The sequence below is a fragment of the Phyllobates terribilis genome, unplaced genomic scaffold, assembly GCF_046119375.1.
Source record: "Phyllobates terribilis strain yellow unplaced genomic scaffold, ASM4611937v1 Scaffold_4__5_contigs__length_816908805, whole genome shotgun sequence".
In the NCBI taxonomy this organism is placed as follows: domain Eukaryota; kingdom Metazoa; phylum Chordata; class Amphibia; order Anura; family Dendrobatidae; genus Phyllobates; species Phyllobates terribilis.
Genome location: NW_027362764.1, coordinates 418214155 through 418235756, shown reverse-complemented (window position 1 = coordinate 418235756; position 21602 = coordinate 418214155). Strand labels below are relative to the sequence as shown.

Here is a 21602-nt window from a genome sequence, read left to right as displayed (position 1 = left end):
AGTTGTCCCTACTCCAGTCCTTGGAACGCAAGCGCAAATACACAGCCAATGCAAATACACAGCCAATGCCCCACCGGTCACACTACTAAATTCACACATTTCGCGAATGCTTGCGCTCAAAATGTTGCCTTTTAGGTTTGTGGAGATGGAAGGTTTCTGCAACCTGATGTTAGCGGCCGTCCCTCAGTACTTGGTCCCCAGCCGCCACTATTTCTCCCGGTGTGCCATCCCCGCATTATATGAGCACGTGTTCCACAACATTAACCGTGGCCTACACAATGCAGTTACTGGGAAAGTCCACCTAACCACGGACATGTGGACAAGTACTTGTAAGCAGGGACGGTACATCTTACTGACGGCACACTGGGTTAATATAGTGGGAGCCGGGACCCAGTCGGACCTTGGGACAGAACTCATCGATGCCGAGGATTGCGGGCCCTGGGTCAATCAGGGTTGCCCCCACATTCTACAGCTACTGCACCTCCTCCTCCTCTTCAGCCTCCATCTCCGAAATGACCACATCAGTCGCAAGCTGGAAGCACTGCAGCACTTCCTCGGCCAAGCAGCAACAGGCTGTGCTGAAGCTAACATGCTTAAGTGACAAACCGCAAAACGCTGAAGAGTTGTGGACAGCTTTGAAAGAGCAGGCAGATCTGTGGCTGACACTGCTGACCCTACAGCCAGGCATGGTTGTGTGTGACAATGACCGGAACCCGGTGGCGGCTCTGAGGTGAGCTCACACACGTACCATGCCAGGCCCATGAGCTTAACCTTGTGGTTAAGCGGTTTCTCAAAACCTACCCAGATCTGTCCGATCTGCTTGTCAAAGTACGCTGCCTGCGTGCCCATTTTAAAAAGTCAGCTACAGCTTCCGCCGCCCTTGCCATGCTTCAGCAGCGTTTGCAGCTTCCAGCTCACCGACTTGTGTGTGATGTCACCACGTGTTGGAACTCTACATTGCAGATGTTGGGAAGGATTTGTGAGCAAAAGAGGGCAGTTGTTGACTACCAGCATCAACAACGCCATCTGTATTGAGTTCAGACTCCACATATAAGACCTCAGGAGTGGACATGGATGTCAGACATATGTACCATCCTCCATAACTTTGAGGACTCCACCAAGATGGTGAGCGGCGATGATGTCATAATTAGCATCACCATCCCACTCTCTTCTCACAATTAAAGAGGATGCATTGCAGGCAGAGCACGATGAGATGGAGCAGGAACCCTACAGGGTGATTCCAAACAGCCCATCCTCATCTCATCCCAACATGGGTTGGGTGAAAATGAGGAAGAGGAGGAGTAAGAACAGGAGCTAGTTTCCTGCGCTATAGATGGTGCTACCTGCACAACTGTCATACTGTCTGATCAGCGTGGATGGCAGGAGGACAGGGAGGAGGAGGATGAGGAGGACAGCATGGTCAGTCATCCTCTTCATGAGGACACTGAAGTCTTGCCTCTTTGCAGTCTGGCACACATGGCTGAGTTTGTTACACTGCCTTTCCAGTGACCCTCGCAATGTCCAAATTTTGGGTGACAGTCATTATTGGTTGGTGATACTTCTAGACCCATGCTACAAAGAGAACTTTCTGTCTCTTATTCCTGCACAGGACAGGCCTAATAAAATAAAATGCACAGGACAGGCAGTACGAGAAGGCCCTTGTTGCGGAATTATTTAAAAAAATTTACATCTGAAAACGCTGGCGGCAGAGGTCACAGTTCGTTGGACAACCAAGGAGTACAGGTGAGAGAGACACAAATGCAATCCAGCAGAGGCATAGGAACACTGTTCAAGTTCTGGGACAGTTTTCTCAGACCCTCCAATCGCACAAGCGCTGATGTGCGGGGTACTCTAACAAGGAGGGAATTGTTTCGGAAGATGCTGAGGGAGTACCTTACTGACCGTACCAACGTCCTCCATGATTCCTCTGTGCCTTATGATTATTGGGTATCCAAGCTGGACATGTGGCATGAACTGGCTCTCTACGCCTTGGAGGTCCTGGCCCGCCCTGCCGCTAGCATTTTGTCAGAGCGGGTTTTTAGTGCCGCCGGTGGAATTCTAACCGATAGGCGCATCAGCCTGTCAACTGGAAATGCTAACAGGCTGAATCTTATAAAAATGAACAAGGGCTGGATTGGGCCAGACTTCTCAACACCACAGAATGATAGCAGCGTAACATAAACTCAAATAGAGTGTCTGTTTTTTGGGGAGGTCTAACTATTCCCATGCACCTCTGTCTTCCCACCCAGACATAGGTATACGCTTCCAGATTTTGTCTATTTGCTCTTGTCCTCCTCCTTCTCGCATCCTCATCCTCCAACATCATATCACCACCATATGTACCATATCAGCATATCTACGTCTCTTGCAAGGGACATTGGAGTTCATCCAAATTTTTGCCAGCTGTTGCATTCAGTGCATAGGCAAACCGTAAGGGAGACCCACTTCCTAATAATGGAAACATTTTTTTCAGGAGGCCCTCCAACCTCTACGTGTCTTGCAGGGGGCATTGGAGTTCCTCCATATTTTTGGCAGCCGTTGCATTCACTGCATAGGCAAACAGTATGGGAAACCCGCTCCTTTGTAATGGGAATATGTCATTACTGAGGCCAACCTCTATGTGTCTTAAAATTGTTATTGGGGTTTTTCCCAAATTTTGGCAGCCATTCGACTCACTGTATAACCTATAAGGCTATGTGCCCACGTTGCATTTATGAAGCAGAAAATTTCTGCTGCATAAATGCAAGTCCTCTCCCGGAAAAACGCATGCGGAATTCTGCACGCGTTTATCGCGCATTTTTCGCGCGTTTATCACGCGTTTTCCACATGCGGAATTGCCTTGCGTTTTTTATGCATTGGACAAAGGCAATTCCGCTTGCGGAAACGCAAAATTAAATGACATGCTGCGGATTTTTGAACGCGGCATAAACGCTGCGGAAAAATCCGCAGCATGTGCATAGAACTTGCGGAATCCCATTGGGGAACATGGGGTGCGGATATACATGCGTTTTTCAAGCGTTTACGCTGCGGAAATTCCGCAGCATATACGCTTGAAAAATGCTACGTGGGCACACAGCCTTACTGTATAGCAGACCCTCTCTTTTATAATGGGATCATGTTGTACTCGTTACTGTGGCCCAGTTCTGTGTCTTTAAATTGTTAGTGGGGTTTTTCCTAAATTTTGGCAGCAGTTGGACTCACTGCATACCCTATAACTGTATAGCAGACCCTCTTCTTTCTAATGGGAACATGTCGTTACTGTGGCCCAGCTCTGTGTCTTTAAATTGTTAGTGGGGGTTTTTTTCCCAAATTTTGTCACCCCTTTCAGTCACAGGATGGGCATTACCAGTATAAGAGACCTGCTCCTTTATAATGGGAACATTTTTTTATTGAGACCCTCCTCTATCTCTTCAAAGGGGTATTGGGTTGCGTCCAAATTTTTGGCAGCCCTTGCAGTCACAACATATGCAATAACAGTATAGGAGACCCGCTCGTTAATAATGGTAACAACAAAGCATAGCCAGCTGATGGCTCTCTAACAATATCAAGGGCCGACTGCTGGCCCTTTAAGAATAGTAAAGGCCGCCTGTTGGCCCTATAAAAATAGGCTTTATGACTTTCAGAGTACCTCTTTAATAAATGAAACAGGATGTGTCTGATGATGTGTCACACACCACATGGCCAGATAAGGTTGTAAAATGTTTAAATGACATTTCTCGGTGAATGCGTTTGTCATGGTTGAAAGCAAAGCAAAAGTTCAAAAAACGCATCAAAAATGCTACGTGTGAACATAGCCCAAGGTGTGGAGGAACATTTTTGTTTTTGTATATTTATTTTGCTTTATATACAAGTCATTACAGGAATGGATGTTCCTTAACATATTTCCCAGGAAAATCCATTTGGGTTTTCTTTTTTGTATGTTTTATTGTGAGTCCGTAAAAGTGGCGTAATATCTCTGACAGTGTTGTTGACAGCATTGATCTGGGAGTCAGAAATGCTTCCAGGGGTCTTCCCCATGCTGTTCCCATGTCATTTGAGCACTGTTCACATCGAATTGGGCAATTTTTAAGCCCTCTGCAGACCGCCGGGGCAGTGAGCCGCCGGAAAAATGCTCAAGTTTCCCAAAGACTTACATTGGGCTCGTTATACTGACCGAGCACTCAAGCATTTTAGTGCTCGCTCATCACTAATAATTTGACCAAAAAATTATTAACAAGGCATAGACCAAGTGGGAGAAAAACTCCTCTTCTTAGCACCAGCCTCGACTTAACTGAGCCGACTTCAGCTGAAGTCACCTCCAGGCCAGGCTGTGGAATTCCCAGACTTCTCTGCTGTGCTGACGACACTCTCCCATGATGCAGTGCATCAAGGAAAGTGAACGACAGTCTGCCGGTCTGAGCCCAGGCACAGTGACTGAGCTGGATGTGTTCAGTCCAGCATGCAACTGTGGGTATGTGCTCCATAATGCACCAGGCATTGAGCTGGAGGCAGCTTTCCTGTTTCCTCCTTCACCTCCCTTTCTGGTTGAAAGGCCTTGCTTGTTTCCCTTGCTCACACTATGGAGCAAAGACGTTTATATCCTGCAGCCTGCCAGTAGTGATTGTGCCCCTCCCCCACTGTCACCACAAGCACACTGAGGTGAGAAAGCTGAAAGAAGATATTGTTATGATCTGCTACAAGCACTAAGGAAAGACAGGAGATCTGTCCCTACAATAGAACTAAACTGGATCCCTACGATGTAACGGGGAACCTGATCCTGCGATCAGATCTGCTAAAGTCCTCGGCTAGTCTGTACGAAGACCTATAGATGCAAGGGAGGGATCCCTTCAAGAACTAGGGACTGGGATAAAGTTGGACACCTCCTAGCAGAAATTGTAGCAGTCAAAGACAAACACACAACAAAGAACATAGAGGTCCGAAGACCTAGCAAAACTAACAGAGAACGGTAACAGAGCACCAAGCTAGCTCAAGAATAGTAAATACAATGAAGTCCAACAAGGCCAGGAGGGCGGAGCCGGATAAATAGGAAAAAAAGGTCATGTGACCAGCAAACTAGAAAAAAACCAACAGGAGAGTTCTAACAGTTATGGGGTTTTATTTCCTTCACATGATCAGTGTATGTGTAATTGTGTGTATACATGTGTGAAATGTATACTTATATGTGTAAAGTGCATGCATGAGTGTATGGTGCATTTGAGAACTGGAGAACTGTATGTAAACTTGTATGAATTGTATGTGTTTATATACTATATACTGTATGTATGTGTTTGTGTATGTCATAGAGAGATGCAAATATACCTGTGTAATATATATAGTACTATATATTACAGATATATTTGTGTAAGTATAGCTCTCTTGTGTAGAGAGATACATATATTGTACACAGGTATATTTGTATTTCTCTCTCTATGACATATATATCAAGAGAGAGTGATACATATATAAGCATACATGTGGTGACCAGAGGCGCTGCATAGCAACCAGCCTATGGGGGCGTGTCTCAGAACACAGCACGCTGAGCTGCCAATCCCAAGATGGCAGCTCACATAACTGTGATTCTTCTATTTCATAATTCAAGTAATTCTTCCAAGGTAATTTATTTCATGTTTCTTTATATCCACAGTCTCCTTACTGTAATATACCATAATATCTGTGGAGGTGATGGGTTCTCTTTAAGTAGGCCCAAACAGGAAACAAGATGGATTCCATAGATTCAGAATCCGCTATCTTGGAAAAGAGCAATTGTAGAACACAACAGCAGCCTTCAGTGGTAAGGAGTTAAATTACAGCACAATTATTAAAGTGAACAATAGTGGCCACTAGTGGTCAAACTGTAGAAGGCAACAGAATTCTTGACACAACTTCAATTAGAGATTTCCCATGGGAGCCACAAGCTTTACATGTACTGTATACACTTATACTATCTACAGAGCACCCTTGTATTACTGTCACTGGTGACAATATTAGTGGTAATACAGTAGTAGTAGTAGTCCTCAGAAGAAGCTCGTGTGCAACGCGCGTTGGAGTGTTGGGCAGCGGCAGCATTTCCACCATGAACCCAGGTCAGTAATTTCTTTTCATCATTTGTTTTTTAATGATCCACATTTGTGGTTGTGAGATTCATCCGACACAAATTTGTAATTATAGCTCTTAACTTTACATATCTGTCTTTATATAAAAATATATTCACTTATTATATTACTGAAACCCGACTATGCATGGTTCATGGTGTCCATGTTTAGAGATGAGCGGTGTTCGACTAGAACTGTTCGCCAATCTCAAATTCGAGCTGTTTTGGGCGGTGTTCCAGTTGTTCGACGAACCCGAACGATTTGCAAAAAATTCGGCTGTTCGAGGTTATGTTCGATAACTGTTCGTGCACCAAAAGCGTGTCCTGCATGTCTGGTGCTATTTAGAGCACCAATCATGCAGGGATTGTCTGCCACTCACTGTAATGCCACAGCCATGGTGGTTGTGGCATTACAGTGATTGCCCAAATCGATGGGAACAGTGCCAACAGTGAAACATGAAAAGCCGGCAATTCAGCAGCGGCATACACCTGTACCCGACAATTTAGAACCGAAAGAATAGAGCTTCACACATAGATTAGATAGATATAAACATGTCAGCCACATATATACGAAGTACAGTGAAAGTGCTGCTTACTGTACTTGTCATTTAGCGTAAAGGATTTATCAAAAAAAATAATAGTGTTTTCATGCACCGTCTCTTTAAAAAAGCCGGCCGGCAATTCAGCAGCGGTACCCGACAATTTAGAATAGAAAGAATAGAGAATCACACATAGATTAGATAGATAGAAACATGTCAGTCACATATATATGAAGTACAGTGACAGTGCTGCTTACTGTACTTGTCATTTAGCGTAAAGGATTTATCAAAAAAAATAATAGTGTTTTCATACACCGTCTCTTTAAAAAAGCCGGCCGGCAATTCAGCAGCGGTACCCGACAATTTATAACAGACAGAATAGAGCATCACACATAGATTAGATAGATAGAAACATGTCAGTCACATATATATGAAGTACAGTGATAGTGTTGGTTACTGTACTTGTCATTTAGTATTAAAATAAAGGATTTATTATTAAAAAAATTGGCGTGGGGTTCCCCTTAATTTTAGGCTCTAGCGGAGGTTAAGCAGACGGCTGGGGCAGATGTTTGAAGCCTGGGAAGGGGGTAATACCCACGGAGCTTCCCAGGCTACTAATATCAGCCCCCAGCTGAATACATAGCCTTTACTAGCTATTAAAATGGGGAACCCCCCCAAAAAAAATGACGTGGGGTCCCCCCTAATTTAATAGCTAGCAAAGGCTAGGCAGACAGCTGGGGGCTGATATTAATAGCCCAGGAAGGGAGCCATGAATATTGGCCCCCTCCCAGGCTAGAAACACCAGCCGTCAGCCGCCCCAGAAATGGCGCATTCATAGGATGCGCCAATTCTGGCACTTAGCCTCGCTCTTCCACGCTGCCCTGGTGCGGTGGCAGGGGGTAATAGGGTTGGGGTTGATGTCAGCTTATAATGCCAGCTGACATCAAGCCCAGGTTAGTAATGGAGAGGCGTCTATAAGACACCCCCATTACTAACCCCATAGTCAAAGTTAAAAAAAACACAAACACCCAGAATAAAGTCCTTTAATTGAAATAAAGACACAATCCTTTATTGTTCTAAATTAAACCATACTTACCGTCACGCCCATTCCAGCTGAAGCCAACGATCTCCTGCAATAAAAGAAAAATAATAAAGCAACCTCATCCTTACCTTTCCATGGTTCCCACGACAGCTTCAGCTCTGCTACATCGAGATGACAGGCTGGACCGCAGCAGAACGCTGCCATCCAGCCTCTCATCCCGCAGACACTGAGAAGCGCAGGCTTGCTTGCGCTGCTCAGCGTCTCTCTGTGACGACATCCAGATGAGCCGAGTTCATGTCCAATGAACTCGGCTCACCTCATGCACGTCACTGACAGCATGGGAAAATTCTCACGCTGAAGCGGTGAGTGCAGGAGAATTCTCCCACGCTGTCAGTGACGTGCATAAGGTGAGCTCATGTCCAATGAACTCAGCTCACCTCCTGCACGTCACTGACAGCGTGGGAGAATTCTCCTGCACTCAGCGCTTCAGTGTGAGAATTCTCCCACGCTGAAGCGCTGAGTGCAGGAGAATTTTCCCACGCTGTCAGTGACGTGCATGAGGTGAGCCGAGTTCATTGGACATTAACTCGGCTCATCTGGATGCCCTCACAGAGAGACACTGTGGAGCGCAAGCAAGCCTGCGCTTCTCAGTGTCTGCGGGATGACAGGCTGGATGGCAGCGTTCTGCTGCGGTCCAGCCTGTCATCTCGATGTAGCAGAGCTGAAGCTGTCATGGGAACCATGGAAAGGTAAGGATGATGTTGCTTTATTATTTTTCTTTTATTTCAGGAGATCGTTGGCTTCAGCTGGAATGGGCGTGATGGTAAGTATGGTTTAATTTAGAACAATAAAGAATTGTGTGTTTATTTCAATTAAAGGACTTTTTTCTGGGTGTTGTGTTTTTTTTAAATACTTTACTAGAAATTCATGGTGGTCATGTCTAATATTGGCGTGACCCCATGAATTTCGGGCTTAGGGCCAGCTGATAATGCCAAGCTGGCCCTAACCCCTTTATTACCCAGTGAGCCACCGCATCAGGGCCCTGGATGAGTTGGGTACAGCGCCAGAAGATGGCGCTTCTATGAACGCGCCATTTTCCGGGGTGGCTGCGGACTGCAATTTGCAGCGGGGGTGGCCCAGAAAGCTTGGGCCTCCCTGCGCTGCGGATTCCAGCCCCCAGCTGCCTAGTTGTACCTGGCTGGACACAAAAACAGGGCGAAGCCCCACGTCAATTTTCTTTAAATTATTTCATGAAATAATTAAGAAAAAAAGGGCTTCCCTATATTGTTGTGTCCGGCCAGGTACAAATAGGCAGCTGGTGGTTGGGGGCAGCCCGTTCCTGCCTGCTGTACCTGGCTGGACACAAATATAGTGCGAAGCCCCACGTCAATTTTTTTTAAATTATTTCATGAATTTCCTGAAATAATTTAAAAAAATTGAAGTGGGGCTTCGCACTATATTTGTGTCCAGCCAGGTACAGCAGGCAGGAATGGGCTGCCCCCATCCACCAGCTGCCTATTTGTACCTGGCCGGACACAACAATATAGGGAAGCCCTTTTTTTCTTAATTATTTCATGAATTTCATGAAATAATTAAAAAAAATTGAAGTGGGGCTTCGCACTATATTTGTGTCCAGCCAGGTACAGCAGGCAGGAACGGGCTGCCCCCAACCACCAGCTGCCTATTTGTACCTGGCCGAACACAACAATATAGGGAAGGCCTTTTTTTCTTAATTATTTCATGAATTTCATGAAATAATTAAAAAAAAAGTATGTGGGGCTTCGCCCTATTTTTGTGTCCAGCCAGGTACAACTAGGCAGCTGGGGGCTGGAATCTGCAGCGCAGGGAGGCCCAAGCTTTCTGGGCCCCCCCCCGCTACAAATTGCAGTCCGCAGCCACCCCGGAAAATGGCGCGTTCATAGAAGCGCCATCTTCTGGCGCTGTACCCAACTCATCCAGGGCCCTGGTGCAGTGGCTCACTGGGTAATAAAGGGGTTAGGGCCAGCTTGGTATTATCAGCTGGCCCCAAGCCCAAAATTCATGGGGTCACGCCATTATTAGACATGACCGCCATGAATTTCTAGTAAAGTATTTAAAAAAAACACAACACCCAGAATAAAGTCCTTTACTTGAAATAAAGACACAATTCTTTATTGTTCTAAATTAAACCATACTTACCATCACACCCATTCCAGCTGAAGCCAACGATCTCCTGCAATAAAAGAAAAATAATAAACCAACCTCATCCTTACCTTTCCATGGTTCCCACGACAGCTTCAGCTCTGCTACATCGAGATGACTGGCTGGACCGCAGCAGAACGCTGCCATCCAGTCTGTCATCCCGCAGACACTGAGAAGCGCAGGCATGCTTGCGCTCCTCACTGTCTCGCTGTGACGGCATCCAGATGAGCCGAGGTCATGTCCAATGAACTCGGCTCACCTCATGCACGTCACTGACAGCGTGGGAAAATTCTCACGCTGAAGTGCTGAGTGCAGGAGAATTCTCCCACGCTGTCAGTGATGTGCATGAGGTGAGCTCATGTCCAATGAACTCAGCTCACCTCCTGCACGTCACTGACAGCGTGGGAAAATTCTCCTGCAATCAGCGCTTCAGCGTGAGAATTTTCCCACGCTGTCAGTGACGTGCATGAGGTGAGCCGAGTTCATTGGACATGAACTCGGCTTATCTGGATGTCGTCACAGAGAGACGCTGAGCAGCGCAAGCAAGCCTGCGCTTCTCAGTGTCTGCGGGATGACAGGCTGGATGGCAGTGTTCTGTTGCGGTCCAGCCTGTCATCTCGATGTAGCAGAGCTGAAGCTGTCGTGGGATCCATGGAAAGGTAAGGATGAGGTTGCTTTATTATTTTTCTTTTATTGCAGGAGATCGTTGGCTTCAGCTGGAATGGGCGTGATGGTAAGTATGGTTTAATTTAGAACAATAAAGGATTGTGTCTTTATTTCAATTAAAGGACTTTATTCTGGGTGTTTGTGTTTTTTTTAACTTTGACTATGGGGTTAGTAATGGGGGTGTCTTATAGACGCCTCTCCATTACTAACCTGGGCTTGATGTCAGCTGGCATTATAAGCTGACATCAACCCCAACCCTATTACCCCCTGCCACCGCACCAGGGCAGCGTGGAAGAGCGAGGCTAAGTGCCAGAATTGGCGCATCCTATGAATGCGCCATTTCTGGGGCGGCTGACGGCTGGTGTTTCTAGCCTGGGAGGGGGCCAATATTCATGGCTCCCTTCCTGGGCTATTAATATCAGCCCCCAGCTGTCTGCCTAGCCTTTGCTAGCTATTAAATTAGGGGGGACCCCACGTCATTTTTTTTGGGGGGTCCCCCATTTTAATAGCTAGTAAAGGCTATGTATTCAGCTGGGGGCTGATATTAGTAGCCTGGGAAGCTCCGTGGGTATTACCCCCTTCCCAGGCTTCAAACATCTGCCCCAGCCGTCTGCTTAACCTCCGCTAGAGCCTAAAATTAAGGGGAACCCCACGCCAATTTTTTTAATAATAAATCCTTTATTTTAATACTAAATGACAAGTACAGTAACCAACACTATCACTGTACTTCATATATATGTGACTGACATGTTTCTATCTATCTAATCTATGTGTGATGCTCTATCTTTCTGTTCTAAATTGTCGGGTACCGCTGCTGAATTGCCAGCCGGCTTTTTTAAAGAGACAGTGCATGAAAACACTATTATTTTTTTAAATAAATCCTTTACACTAAATGACAAGTACAGTAAGCAACACTATCACTGTACTTATTATATATGTGACTGACATGTTTCTATCTATCTAATCTATGTGTGAAGCTCTATTCTTTCTGTTCTAAATTGTCGGGTACAGATGCTGAATTGCCGGCCGGCTTTTTTAAAGAGACGGTGCATGAAAACACTAATATTTTTTTTAATAAATCCTTTACACTAAATGACAAGTGCAGTAACCAACACTGTCACTGTGCTTCTTATATGTGTGACTGACATGTTTCTATCTATCTAATCTATGTGTGATGCTCTATTCCTTCTTGTCTAAATTGTCGGGTACCGGTGTATGCCGCTGCTGAATTTGCCGGCCGGCTTTTTTAAAGAGAGTGTCTTCTGAGCAGTTTGTCAGCTTTTGGACACCTTTGCAGGTGTTTTCTATGTGTTTCTATGTGTTTTTGTTTGCCTGCCATTGGTTTTAACGGTGTTCGACGGTGTTCTAAGGTGTTCGACGAACAGTTCGACGAACAGTTCCTCGAACATCCCGGTGTTCGACGAACCGAACCGAACCCGAACACTACGGGGTGGCTCAACACTATCCATGTTCCTCCGCCTAAAATTTTTTAATATTGTGTGTTTTTAATTTTGCCTTGTTCATGTTTCTTTTATTCTATTTGCCAAATTATTCAAAGCAGTTTTTTAGGTTTTTTTAGATTTTATAGTTATTGGTCTGCTATAATTAGTGCTTCCTTGCACCTTTACATGTTTTTGATTAGGGTTACATTCCTTCTATTATAGGTTACATCTCAACATCAACTGTGTCAAGGAAACTGCAAGAAGCAGGTTATTATGGTCTAATTGCTGCAAAAAAGCCACTACTGAGGACCGCAAACAAAAAGAGACTTGTTTGGTCCAAGCAACACCAGGACTACACAATAGATCAGTGGATAACCTTACTGTGGTCTGAGGAGTCAAAATGTGTTATTTGGTATCAACTGCAATGTATTTATGAGATGCAGAAAAGGTGATCAGATAGTTTCTTCATTTTTAGTTCCCTCTTATGAAGTATGGAGCAGGAAATGTGATGGTGTAAGTGTGCATTGCTGGTGACACTGCTGGAAATTTATTCCAAATTCAAGGCACATTTACCCGGCATGGCTACTACAGCATTCTCTAATGCCATGCCATCCCTTCTGGCTTCCACTTGGTGGGGAAAATATGGGAAAAATGCTGCAAAATAAGAATGTTTTCAAACATAGATGTGTTATGTTAATAGTTTATTTTTATGAAATAACAAAATTCAAAGTGAATGAACAAGAGAAATCTAAACAGCATGAGAGCATGAATTTTTTTTAGGTATGTTCGCACTGTGTTTGAAAACTCTTGAAGATTGTTCCAAACATCTTTGATAACTAACCACAGAACTTTTGTCTTTTGTGGATGTAGGATGTTGCATAAATCCTTCTGTCAGTTCCTGTAATTGCAGACTTAATGACAAGATCAGGACTCTGTGGGGATGTTATTATCACTTCCACAACTCCTCTTATTTATGCTGATGATACAGTAGTTCATATTACCATTGGCTATATATTTGGGGCTATTGTCCTGCTGCAGAATAAATTTGGAGCAAATCAAATACCTTCCTGATTGTATTGAATGATGGATAAGTATCTGGCTGTATTAATCAGAATTGATGCAGCAGGGTCTCTCATCACCTGATCCTTGACCACCTCCTTAATGATGAGGCAATGTGCTTTGTCCAGTCATTGAATGCCATTCTTTGTCCAGGACATTTAACAATATTGACATAGGACTCCTAGCTTGCTTTCTACAAACATCTGGGAAAGGGAAAAGTTCTGAGGAGGCTTCTAGATCGCCATCATGGCCCTCCAGATGTGCATCATAGTAATGACTAAATTAGACGATCTAACAATTATCCAAAGTTCGGAAGATCGCTCATTTGCAATAAATATCCCATGAAAATACACCACCAATCACCCCACAAATGAGAAAAATGTTAATTTGTCAAGTGGATCTTTTGTCGGCATAAAAATCATCACTATCTGCAGCACATTGCACTGTGTAAACAGGAGAAGTGCTGCCAAAAATATACTTTATTGGGACAGAACATATTAGTGATTGTCCTATCCCCATTGTTGTTCCTTAGCCTGTGGCTTGTACAGTGATTGAGTGCCAAACGACTGGAATATAGTCTATTGCTTGTTACTGTCTAATGATTGTTAATGTCCTGAAATCAGATCATGTAAATGTACCCTTAGGCTGTGTGCCCACTATGGGTTTTTTAAGCGTTTCAGCAGCGTCAATTCCGCCACAGAAACGCTTAAAAAACGCTTATTATTAGGTCTGCTATGTTCCCCAATGATAATCCGCATGTGCTAAGCACATGCTATGGAAATTTCCATTGCGGAAAATCATTGCGGAAAAATCCGCAGCACTACCAATTATTTTGTGGAATCGAGGTGATTTGGCTGCCATAGACTTGCATTAAATTGCTTAATAATGCATGACTACATGTGCACATGCGGATATTAAGCGATTCAATGTGGGGATGGTACCCGGGTCTGGAGAAGAGGAGACTCTCCTCCAGACCCGAGTACCATAGTACCTGTAAAAAAAAAAGAATTTAAAATAAAAAAACACATTATACTCTCCTTCTGATGGCCCAAGGACTTCTATCCGGTACGTCATGGCTCCCCGGTGGCTCACGATGGAGTAAAAGGACCTTCCATGATGTCATTCAGTCATGGGACAGGTCACGCGACTGCAGACGTCGGCTAACTGACTTGGTCACACTATATAAAATCCATGCCGGTTGCATGGATTTATATAGTGTGACCAAGTTGTCAAGCACTTTTCCAAGTGATGCTAAAATCGCTTGGAAAGCGCTTGACAACCCGCATGTGAAATCGCATGTGCAAAACACGTGACAAATGCTTGTCCCTGGCTGAAAAAATGCATGTAAAATCCGCATGCGTTTTTTCTGCCAGGGAGATGCAGAAACGCTCAGGAAAAATTCTGAGCATTTCTGCATCGTGGGCACATAGCCTAAATATTTGTGTGATGGTGCAATATGTTATCAATTGGAGTCTCACTTTTCATTTTGCCTAGGGCCACAATTTGCCTAAAACCGGCAATGGATTGCTCCCTGGGAAAAAATGCAGATCAGCCTAAAGACATGCCCACAGATTCCTGTGACCAGCGCCCCCTTAGTGTGGACCATAAATATTAGCTTTAAATAAAAAGGCCCACATTTCTGGAACGAATGGCAGATTTTTTTTAATAAAGGCATTCTCAGGTGAAAAGTGGCAATAAAATATAAAAAAATTCCAGATTTCACCTGGTGAAAGGTCACCTTTAACAAAGTGTAAAATTACTACATGTTCATGTTTGTTAATTTCTGTTGCTAGAAAAACAGTCCTGGATATCATTAAAAACATTTGTTCTTTCATATACTTATGTATGAAATCCCTTAACTTTTTTCAACAATGGATGTATATCCAAACCTATAGTCTATATGTTTATAACTTTTACTGGCTCCAGCATTGGGCCTTGCTCAATTCTTCTATGGCCAGCTCCCTTTGCGTGAATATATGCAAAGTTACTTTAGTAGCCCAGCAAGTACCAATGATGTCATCAACCTAAGCCTTTTAAGGCTGATGTAGTAGGCTAAGCATTGCCTGAGTATTATGGTAGTAATTCACTCAGCTACCTTCTGCTTCCTGAAGTCAAACTTTATATCCCACTTGTTTCTGTTCAAGCCTGGTGTCTGATTTATAGTTCAGCTGCTCCACACTGCTATCTAGCCACCAGCTGCTTAAACCCTTCTACAACAATGTGCCTGATAATTAACTCACCTCAGTTATTACTTGGTGTTCTCCCCACCTTCACTTCTGCAAGAAAGTACCTGGTAGCAAACTCATCTCTAGTATTACTGGTGTTTACTAGTGTTGAGCGAACATGCTCGTAACTGCTCGGTACTCGCCCGAGCATCACGCTACTCGGGATGTTCGGCGAGCACCGAGCATTTCGGGTTACTCGGGCGGGAGCTCGGGTCTCCGCCCTGCATGTTTGGCGCTCTTTACAGAGCCAATGAACATGCAGGGATTGCCAGCCAGTCACTGTAATGCTGCAGCCATGTTGGTTGTGGGCATTACAGTGATTGGCTGGCCGCACAGCGTCACCTCGAGTATTTAAAACCGGGCGCCACCATCTTGGACACAGTTGCTCTGGATTAGACAGTGTAGGGACAGCGCTGCTGATTTAGGGAGAGATATAAACTGCGAAATAATTAGTGTAGGGTCTGTAAAGGCTGCCAGAACAAACAAACAGTCCTTTTCAGGACTAATATCCATCCCAGATAACAGGCAGGCAGGCTGCATAGGAGACACAGTGGTTATACCAGCAAACGCTGCATTACAGTCCTGTGTGCTCCTGTTGCTGAAATTGCTGGACTTAGCACCAGGTGTCGGGGGCCAGTTAAAATCCTTTTTTTTCATCTAAATCCTCATTTTTTTTCCTCCTTCACACTGTACAAATACCTGTCTTATTTACCTTTTGGTGTGTCACCCCCCCCAAAAAAAAGCGTGTCTCTGATTTTTCAGACACAAATATAACTGTTGAAAATAGTCTGGTGTAGGCTAGAGAAACAGAAGTGTTGTTTTGCACTTCCACGGTTCAAACCTCTGTATTATCCATTTTGGGCCATTTGTATCTAAAAAAAAAAAAACAGTTTGAGTGTGTCGCTCACTGTTCAGCCACAAATATCTCTATTTAAAAAAGTGTGGTATACCCCAGTAAACAATAACTGTGGTTTTGCCATCCCACGGTAAAAAATCTCTATTATTCAGGTTTTGGTATATTTTCCGTAAAGAAAAACAGTAGTGTCTCCTGACTGTTGTGACACAAAAATATATCTGTTGAAAATAGTCTTGTGTAGGCCCGACATCCCAGTGTGGTTTCGCAATTCCACGGGTCAAATCGCTGTACTATCCAGTTTTGGGCCTTTGGTATCTAAAAAAAAAAGCAGTTTGAGTATGTCGCTCACTGTTCAGCCGCAAATATCTCTATTTAAAAAAGTGTGGTATACCCCAGTAAACAATAACTGTGGTTTTGCCATCCCACGGTAAAAAATCTCTATTATTCAGCTTTTGGTAGTTTTTTCCGTAAAGAAAAACAGTAGTGTCTCCTGACTGTTGTGACACAAAAATATATCTGTTGAAAATAGTCTTGTGTATGCCCAACATCCCAGTGTGGTTTCGCAGTTCCACGGGTCAAATCGCTATACTATCCAGTTTTGGGCCTTTGGTATCTAACAAAAAAGCAGTTTGAGTGTGTCGCTCACTGTTCAGCCGCAAATATCTCTATTTAAAAAAGTGTGGTATACCCCAGTAAACAATAACTGTGGTTTTGCCATCCCACGGTAAAAAATCTCTATTATTCAGCTTTTGGTCGTTTTTTCCGTAAAGAAAAACAGTAGTGTCTCCTGACTGTTGTGACACAAAAATATATCTGTTGAAAATAGTCTTGTGTAGGCCCGCCATCCCAGTGTGGTTTCGCAGTTCCACGGGTCAAATCGCTGTACTATCCAGTTTTGGGCCTTTGGTATCTAAAAAAAAAGCAGTTTGAGTGTGTTGCTCACTGTTCAGCCGCAAATATCTCTATTTAAAAAAAGTGTGGTATACCACAGTAAACTTCTATGACAGAATCACTGACTGGGTGGATCAGGGAAATGCTGTAGATATAGTATATCTTGACTTCAGCAAAGCATTTGACAAAGTATCTCACACCATCCTTATTGAAAAAATGACCAAGTATGCAATGGACCAGGCAACTGTTAGGTGGATTCATAACTGGCTTAGTGGTCGGACTCAAAGTGGGTGGTTGTAAATGGCTTCACATCCAGCTGGATGAATGTCTCAAGTGGGGTACCACAGGGCTCCGTCCTGGGACCTGTATTGTTCAACATCTTTATCAATGATTTAGATGAAGGAATTGAGGGTAAACTGATTAAATTTGCTGATGACACAAAGCTAGGAGGGATAGCTAATACTAGAGAAGAGAGAGAGAGGATTCAAAAAGACCTGAATAAACTGGAGCAGTGGGCAGCAACCAACAGAATGGCTTTTAACAGGGAAAAATGCAAAGTACTACATCTGGGCAATAAAAATTAAAAAAGCATATACAGAATGGGAGGAATAGAGCTAAGCAACAGTACATGTGAAAAAGACTTAGGTATACTAATAGATCATAGACTGAACATGAGTCAACAGTGTGATGCAGCAGCAAAAAAGGCAAATACAATTCTGGGATGTATTAACAGAAGCATACAGTCTAGATCACGTGAAGTCATTATCGGTCTTTACTCCTCTTTGGTCAGACCTCATCTGGAATACTGTGTACAGTTTTGGGCGCCACATTTTAAAAAAGACATAGACAAACTGGAGCAAGTTCAGAGAAGAGCGACCAGAATGGTGACTGGTCTGCAAACCATGTCCTATGAGGAACGGTTGCAGGATTTGGGAATGTTTAGCTTGCAAAAAAGAAGACTGAGAGGAGACTTAATAGCTGTCTACAAATATGTCAAGGGCTGTCACATTGTAGAAGGATCATCTTTATTCTCATTTGCACAAGGAAAGACTAGAAGCAATGGGATGAAACTAAATGGGAGGAGACACAGATTAGATATTAGAAAAAACTTTTTGACAGTTAGGGTGATTAATGAGTGGAACAGGCTGCCACGAGAGGTGGTGAGTTCCCCTTCAATGGACGTCTTCAAACAGAGGCTGGACAGACATCTGTCTGAGATGATTTAGTGAATCCTGCTTTGAGCAGGGGGTTGGACCAGATGACCCAGGAGGTCCCTTCCAACTCTACCATTCTATGATACTATGAATAACTGTGGTTTTGCCATCCCACGGTAAAAAATCTCTATTATTCAGCTTTTGGTAGTTTTTTCCGTAAAGAAAAACAGTAGTGTCTCCTGACTGTTGTGATACAAAAATATATCTGTTGAAAACAGTCTTGTGTAGGACCGACATCCCAGTGTGGTTTCGCAGTTCCATAGGTCAAATCGCTGTACTATCCAGTTTTGGGCCTTTGGTATCTAAAAAAAAGCAGTTTGAGTGTGTCGCTCACTGTTCAGCCGCAAATATCTCTATTTAAAAAAGTGTGATATACCCCAGTAAACAATAACTGTGGTTTTGCCATCCTACGGTAAAAAATCTCTATTATTCAGCTTTTGGTCGTTTTTTTCCGTAAAGAAAAACAGTAGTGTCTCCTGACTGTTGTGACACAAAAATATATCTGTTGAAAATAGTCTTGTGTAGGCCCGACATCCCAGTGTGGTTTCGCAGTTCCACGGGTCAAATCGCTGTACTATCCAGTTTTGGGCCTTTGGTATCTAAAAAAAAAGCAGTTTGAGTGTGTCGCTCACTGTTCAGCCACAAATATCTCTATTTAAAAAAGTGTGGTATACCCCAGTAAACAATAACTGTGGTTTTCCTCTTCCACGGTTCTAATCTACTCTTTATTACCCTTTTTCCATTGATAGTGCAAGTGTAAGCTATTTTACTTCATTTACAATGGGAAAGGCGCGTGGCAAGGGACGTGGAACTGGACGTTCTGGTGATGGTTCGTGCAGAGGACGGGGCCGTGGCCAAGGTGAAAATGTGCCACAACCAACAGCCACATCTTCTCGCTCCCACTTCTTGACCGAATTACTAGGGAAGCACAGAACAACACCAGTATTGAGAACTGATCAGTGTGAACAGGTTATTAATTGGATAGCAGATAATACTTCCAGTTACCTGGGCACCACCACCTCCGGTCTGTCTTCCACACGGTCAACTCTTAGTAGCCGTGAGTCTCGACCGCATACTCCTCCTCACCCTGATGCTCCTTCCTCCCACCATGCCGAGTGTCGTCAGACAGCAAGTGATCCCACACTTGGACACTCTGAAGAGCTGTTCACTGGTCCATTTCCATATTTGGGCCCCTCGCCTGATACGCTTGAAGTGGTGAAAGAGGAGATCCCATGTTGCGATGCCCAAATATTTGAACAGCCACGGCCACAGGAAGTCGACGTTGGCAATCTGTCACAAGAGGTGGACGATGACGAGACACAATTGCCATGAAGTGAGGAGGAGGATCGTGGTGCGCAAGTGGAAGAGGAGGAGGTGGTGGATGATCTAGTAACTGACCCAACATGGAAGGAGGACAAGCAGAGTGAGGCCAGCAGCACACAGGGGGAGGGAGGCAGAGTACCCCAACAGGCAGGAAGAAGCAGTGTGGTGGCCACAGACAGAAGGCAGGCAACCGTTCCCCGTAACACCAACACGAGGGACATTTCCAGTACAAGCGGTAGGTCTTCCAGAGTTGGGAATTTTTTTAAAGACTCTGCTGATAACCCCAAAAAGGCCATATGTTCCTTTTGCCATGCCAGCATCCGCAGGGGTGACAAAACTACCAGCCTGACCACCACCAGCATGATCAGGCACATGGCAGCAAAGCACCCGACTTTGTGGGGCGAAACCCAGGGTCCACGACCAATGTCAGCGGGTGTCACCACTGCTTCTTCCACTGTTGTGCGTGCAATAGAACCCCCTGCTGTGTGTGCAAGGCAATCCCCTGTCCATACTGCATGTAAAGATGCCCCCTCCTCTCAGTCTTCACTTGTTATGGCAGTTTCTCAAGAAACAGCATCAATGTCCACGTCCACGTCCCACCGCAGCGTTCAATTGTCCATATCCCAGACCTTTGAACGAAAGCGGAAATTCGCAGCTAACGCCCCACAGGCCACAGTCCTAAATTCGCACATTTCATGACTGCTTGCGTTGGAAATGCTGCCTTTTAGGCTGGTGGAGACGGAATCCTTCCGCAATCTTATGGTGGTGGCCGTCCCTCGGTACTCGGTCCCCAGCCGACACTATTTTGCCTGGTGTGCCATCCCCGCACTACACAAGCACGTGTCCCAAAGCATCTGCCGTGCCCTCAACAACACAGTTACGGGGAGAGTCCACCTGACAATGGACACGTGGACAAGTGCTTGTGGCCAGGGACGGTACATCTCTCTGACGGCACACCGGGTAAACATAGTGGAAGCCGGGACCCAGTCGGACCTTGGGACGGAACACATCCTCCCCACACCGAGGATTGCGGGCCCTATGTCAGTCAGAGTTGCTTCCACAGTGTACGGCTCCTGCGCATCCTCCTCCTCCTCCTCCTCATGTTCAGCCTCCATCTCAGATATCACCACATCAGTTACAAGCTGAAAGCAGTGCAGTACTGCCTCGGCCAAGCGGCAACAGGCTGTGCTGAAACTCATAAGCTTAGGTGATAAACCTCACACTGCTTGTGAGTTGTGGACAGCTGTGAAAGAGCAGGCAGATCTGTGGCTGAGACCGCTGAACCTACATCCCGGCATGGTCGTGTGTCACAATGGCCGTAACCTGGTGGCGGCTCTGAGGCGAGGTGAGATCACACACGTACCATGCCTGGCTCATGTGCTTAACCTCGTGGTTCAGCGGTTTCTTAAATCGTACCCCGAGTTGCCAGATCTGCTCGTGAAAGTATGCCGCCTGTCAGCTCATTTTCGCAAGTCGGCTACAGCTTCCGCCGCCCTTGCTGTGTTGCAGCAGCGTTTGCAGCTTCCGGCACACTGACTGGTGTGTGATGTCCCCACTTTTGGAACTCTACCCTCCACATGTTGCAAAGGATTTGTGAGCAGAAGAGAGCAGTTGTGGAGTACCAGCTGCAACAAGGCCGTCGATATTCAGGTCAGACTCCACACATAAGACCTCAGGAGTGGACCTGGATGTCTGACATATGTACCATCCTGACAAACTTTGAGGCGGCCACCAAGATGGTGAGCGGCAATGACGCCATCATTAGTGTCAGCATCCCACTTGTCTGTCTTTTGCAACGCTCTCTACAGAGAATTAAAGAGGAGGCATTGCAGCCAGAGTATGATGATATGGATCAAGAAGCCGTAGGGGGCGATTACACACAGCCCAGCCTCATCTCATCCCAACGTGCATTGGGGGACAATGAGGGAGAGGAGGAGGAGGAGGAGGAGCTGCTATCATGCATTGTAGACGGTAGTACCTGTACAAATGTCATACCGTCGGTTCAGCGTGGGTGGCCTGAGGACAGGGGGGAGGAGGAAGAGGAGGAGGAGGAGGAGAGCATGGTCAGTCGTCATCTTGGTGAGGACACGGAAA

General features: G+C 45.0%; 1 long non-coding RNA gene across 3 annotated transcripts in view; it reads left to right on the top strand.

The window, feature by feature from the left end:
• The window catches only part of LOC141264357 (uncharacterized), a 77492-nt gene that overhangs the window by 15196 nt on the left and 40694 nt on the right, over window positions 1-21602 (top strand). Inside the window, exons 2-3 of one of the 3 annotated variants that reach the window (XR_012319906.1) lie at window positions 5624-5770; window positions 12163-12388. This is a non-coding gene — a long non-coding RNA (uncharacterized lncRNA). Of the gene's footprint in view, window positions 1-5623; window positions 6063-12162; window positions 14647-21602 lie in introns of those variants that run through there. The other 2 variants (XR_012319905.1, XR_012319907.1) reach the window with 2 other exon arrangements.